The 5209-nt window shown below is 36.4% G+C and overlaps 1 pseudogene; it reads left to right on the forward strand.

Annotated features, from left to right (window-relative positions):
* The first annotated feature begins 364 nt into the window (after positions 1-364).
* Positions 365-1170, forward strand: LOC149544193 (uncharacterized; annotated as a pseudogene).
* Positions 1171-5209: the final 4039 nt, after the last annotated feature.

Below are 5209 nucleotides of genomic sequence, written 5' to 3' on the forward strand. Positions count from 1 at the left end.
TTTTTAAAGCCAGCCGAGAGGCCCTATTAGCAGAAAGTCGAACGTTACAGATAAGTGATAAAATAAGCTTCGAATGATTTTTCAATGGTTGAATGTGTTTCAAATCAGTATTAGGAAATTAATGGATTAGTTTGATGGTTCGGGTGTTTGAAAATGAAATTTTTTTAGCTAGACCTACTTTGGGATCCAGCTAATTCCATCAAACTGGTAAAGCATTATGTTTCAAGATGTTTTGTTTTTAAATGGAGATCGTAATGGTTGCAACAATTATAAATTCTCAGTAAGCACATTTAGTCATTCTGAATCAACCAGGTATTTTGGTACACATGCACCTAAGGTATGGATTTTAATGTTGACCAGCTAATTTTCAAAGATAGAAGAATGCTTAGCCAATATAAGAGAGGGCCTCTACTAGAGGGAAAAAACCATGTTACTGAAGCTTAAAGATATAACAATGCCCCTAAAATGGGAACACATTGCACACGTTACTGGAGATGGTGTAGCTTCAGGAAGACTCCATGTAGACTCGGGCAATGGTTGAGGCTAGATATGTTGATAATACAAAGCAGGCTTTTACCAAATACATATATGATGATGGACCTGCTTATGCTATGAGGAGTGGCAACCCTTGCTCATCCATCAGCTTTGAAGAACCATGTATCTATTGTTAAAAGACTTTTAAAAAGAATCTGGCCTTCATGGTATTGAACTATAGAAGTGGCAAAAAAAGCAGCTAGATTCAATGAATTGGCTAATGCTTATGGCTTCCTAAAAGATTGGAGGGTCCGATTTTCATGGAAAAGGTGGTCCTGATGAAATTGATTGGGAAAAAGTAGCTATTCCAGATTCAACAATGCATGAATTTCTCAAAGCAACCCGGCCTATTTGGCATGATGCTCTTAAGGATATCTTACGTGGCTTTGCAAAATCTTTTGAACCAAAACTAGATAAGATCATTTGTCCCAATGGTGATATGTCTTTAAGATGCAACACCATTGATAATAAGAAGAAACCGTAGCTTTGCATCTATCTTCATGGTTGACAAAAGGTAGAAGCGTTGGTTCTGGTCAAAGTGTACAAGGTATAGATTTTGGGTTTGGTTTAAGTTATAATCTTGAATATGTATACAGTCATGCACCCAATGATTTGAATAAGACATTGGATGGATGAAGAAGCAAATTATGAATTAGAAAAAGCATGACTAGTGCATGGAGAAGGAGGAAGCACTCGCTAAGAGAAACACATGAAGTAGTGTAGTAGCTATGAGGAACCCGTGGCAACATAAAGAATTCGCATGAGCAAGAAGAACAAGGGCTTCACATTGAGGAGAAAATGAAAAAGCTTGCCTCCAAACAATGAAAGTCACCAGTGAGCCATGCAAACATTAAAATGGTAGTAGCAAAATAGGGGAGGCATTAAAAGAACAAAGTGTCAGTATACAAAGAAACTCCATGTTATGAAATGGGATGCCCATGTTTAAAAGAGGCACCCATCAAATTGCAAGCAAACGAATTAAGAGATAGTCATCCAACATAGAAAGGAGGAGTTAGATAGCCAAATGCAGACTACTTTCTCTCAAACTCCAATGCCAGAAAGCTTGCATTATTGAGGATGGGGAAATCTTAGAAAGAATGCCCCACATTTTAAGAGTAGACTGCCTACATTAAAAAGAGGAGTCAGCTTTAAAAGCGGTCCCTCATGGCCTAAAAAAACTGAGGAACTTGCACTTTGTAAGACATTTAAAAGAGAATTCTTTTACTACTTTGTGGAGGCCATTAATGACCATTCCATGAAACCTTTGCTTCTCTGACTTAATGGATGGCTGGGGTGTTCATCGCTGGGATATGGAGCAATGCTAGAAATAGGGTAGTTTTGTCTTAACACGCCATGCACAGGAGAAACATTTAAAACCTTTTATCCCACATTGGGGATACGGGGAGTTTTTGTTCCCCTTAAATGAAAAGGCACTCAATTAGATTGTTGTCTTTGAGACAAAGGCTTTTGAAAAGCTAAAGCTTACGTAGGTGGGCCCATGGTTTCCTAGAGACTGGTAAAATTTTGAATTAGCACACAATCCAAGATTGATGTTGACATCAGCAATAATAAATGTGCCAAAAAATCCAAAATTTGGCTAGTCGCTATGTCGCTAGCTAGAAAATCCAAGAAATTCTGGCCAGGGACATAGCGATGCGTCGAAAAATTTCATAGTCCAATGAGGAGATAATAAGCAACATGGGTCCTGTCATAGATCTCACAGTGAATCAAGTAGCGACAAGTAGCAACAAATAAAATGATTGAGCGATGATGTGGTGGGAAAATCTTAGAGGTCACTAGATGTTGACATGTGTCTTCATCATGTGGTCATCGCTATGTCGCCACACGAAAGATGCACGAGAATTACCATAGCAACATAGCGAGGGTTTCTGAGATCATGACATGTGGCATCTAGTTGTATAAGCCTAAGACAGTTATGTGATGACACATGGTGGGATGATCAAACTATGTTTGACCCGAAATGAAACTTGAGACGGAAAATTTCAAGAGTTAAAAAAAAAAATTAATCTTTAACGATATTTTCTCCAAATGTGTAGTCATCAAAAATTTTAAATAATGTCTAATTTTTTATATAGTTTAAACTTTGAAAAGTTAAATTTTTTGCAAAATGAATATGGAAGCCATGAGATGGAGGTCTGAACTTCAAACAAGCATAACCTGGGCAATTTTTGTTGAAAACTGGCACTCCAATATACCACTGAAACCAAGAAGAGCTGAATTTTTTTTAATCTAAAGTCAGTTTTAGCACAGGCGTTCACAAGTTCCTACTATAGGTCAGTTTATGACTTCCAGGGCATTGGCAACAGAACAGGTAATTTTGATCATTAATCATCAGAGTTTGTTAGAGGGCGGATTTGATGACATTTTAGAGCCTGAATGTGGTGAAAATAAGTTGGGAAAGATTATATTGCATCTTGAAGGCCATATTCAACTGATTTTTCACTTTTACCATGAGTTCAACTTTAGCATCAGAAATCAGTTATGATGGTAAATCAAATATCTGAGATATTCTTCCTTGTAGAGGCAAAATGGAAAGGATTTGATATTCAATTGAAGAGAGAGACTAGAGAGAGGCTTTTTTTGCTTCTTGGGGAGGAATTATAAAGGGACACTTGTCATCTCCTTATCAGATTAGGATTTTCTTCTTCTTATATCAATCTCATTCTTTCTCATTGTACGGGTTCCAGTTCTTTGGAAAAAAATTGCACATTACTGTGAGACCATATTTTGGTTCCATTTTTGATGGATTCCAAATACTAAGACACCATTCTTCAGCATAATTCTCTCATGTGAATAGAAGTAGTGTAGATAATACAACAATTTTTGATATGTTAGGTGTTTTCATGTTTTAATTTTGTGCATCTGAATGTATAGTTTCAAGGAAATCAATACATATGAGCAATAATTTCACTAGTTTCATTCTGGTTCTTGTCTCCTATCTCAGCAATCTATAAGTCTTATGTGGTCTTGGAACAAAGGTTTAAGATCCATTTTCATCCCCTTCAGGTTGTATGTTTGATGTATTTTGCTGTTGGACCAAAGGGCCAAGTAAATGCTTGATATGTTTAATAAGGTTATTGGTTATTTGAGAAGGATATTTTGTGAGAATGAGATCTAAATGAACACTGATGTCTGAATCACAAGGTGATTAGATAGATCTAATTTTTGGGTATATGAAATATGTCCTAATGTCACAGATGTATGTTTTGAATTCATGGAATCACCCAATGGATTAGACACTGATCAGTCATAGGATCACTTGTTATACTTCTACATATTTGAGATTGTGTTGAATCAACATCATCAATCAAATGTTTCCCCTTTCATGTTGAAAGTTATTCAATGTTAACCTACACTTAGCTTGCCAGTTTCATGAGTCATGTTATTAGTTGTTTCATGCTTGTGATTTCCTGGTTAAGTATAGAAGATTCAAGGATTTTATTTGCTATTCTAGATTTTGATTATGCTCGTTGCACTAGTCACATAATTGGATCTTAAGAGGTTCACATGCTTAGTTTTTGTAGAGCCTAAAGTGTAGAAGGAGTGTAGCCTTATAGTTGGCCTAGGTTCTTGGTGAATTGTGTCCATTATTGGAGATAGCTGCCCATAGACGCATTCTTGCCTTGCATACTTGGTTGTTTAAACACTATTAAATCAGGAGCCAACAGATCCTCTGTAGTGAGTGGGTTGATGTTCTGAATTGAGCTATTAGGAACATCCTTCACTTTGATTTTTTTTGTAGGTGTGTTGGTGTCATGTGGAGGGCTTGGTGGTGGCAATTGTGTGTCTGGCATACTTTGATTTATTTTCTACTCCTCAGCAGTTTCCATTTCATTTTCTTTTTGTGTTCCCTCCTCCACTGTGTTGCCTTCCTTTTCTTTTTCAACTTCTCATTCTTTCTCATTCTCTTTCTCTTCTTCATAATTTCTTCCCTCAAAGGGATCTCCTCTCCTTCCTTGATAGTAGTTAGCCCATATATCAACTTCCACATTTGAGTTGACTTTTTGACAACATCTTCAATCTTATTTTGAAGAATGTTGAAGGCTCTATACTTTGGTGCAAACTTGCTACCAAGTTTCTTATTTTATTTTGTTATTTTTCCTTTTGATAAATCTAGCATCACTTGTGCCAATGTAGACTCCCTTATTTCCTTCTCCATGTTTAGGCAATAATGCCATTTTTTCTCAACAATGGAATATAAATCCTTAGTCATAGTAGTGTCAAATTCAAGTGGAGTATTCTTGAATTTTTCCATCATGGCATACACTAACTCCTCAATCTTATTTTGATATTCTCTATTTAATTTATTGAATTCAAAATTTGTCAAACTAGTCAAGTCTACATTATCCCTAATATTTTCACAAACTTTATCAATATTGGACTTGGGTGCATGGTTTACCACTCTAAACTAGCTGTTATCATCTGACTCGATCCTTTCTTCATCAGATTTAGGTTGTGCAACATATTTCCTCCTTATCTTCTTCTACACTAGACCTGGTTTCTTAGTAGCCTTCTTCTTCTCTTTTGTTTACTCCTTTTCCTTCTGATTTGTGGCCCTTGTAGTTGCTCTTGTGGCTAGAGTAGTGGGCTTGGTAGGACTAAGTTTTACAATCATTTTACACTTGGACTGAGCTATAGCCTATTTATGAGCTTA

This window comes from Cupressus sempervirens, chromosome 8 (genome assembly GCF_028749045.1).
Source record: "Cupressus sempervirens isolate cs-2001-9-10 chromosome 8, ASM2874904v1, whole genome shotgun sequence".
Lineage (NCBI taxonomy): Eukaryota > Viridiplantae > Streptophyta > Pinopsida > Cupressales > Cupressaceae > Cupressus > Cupressus sempervirens.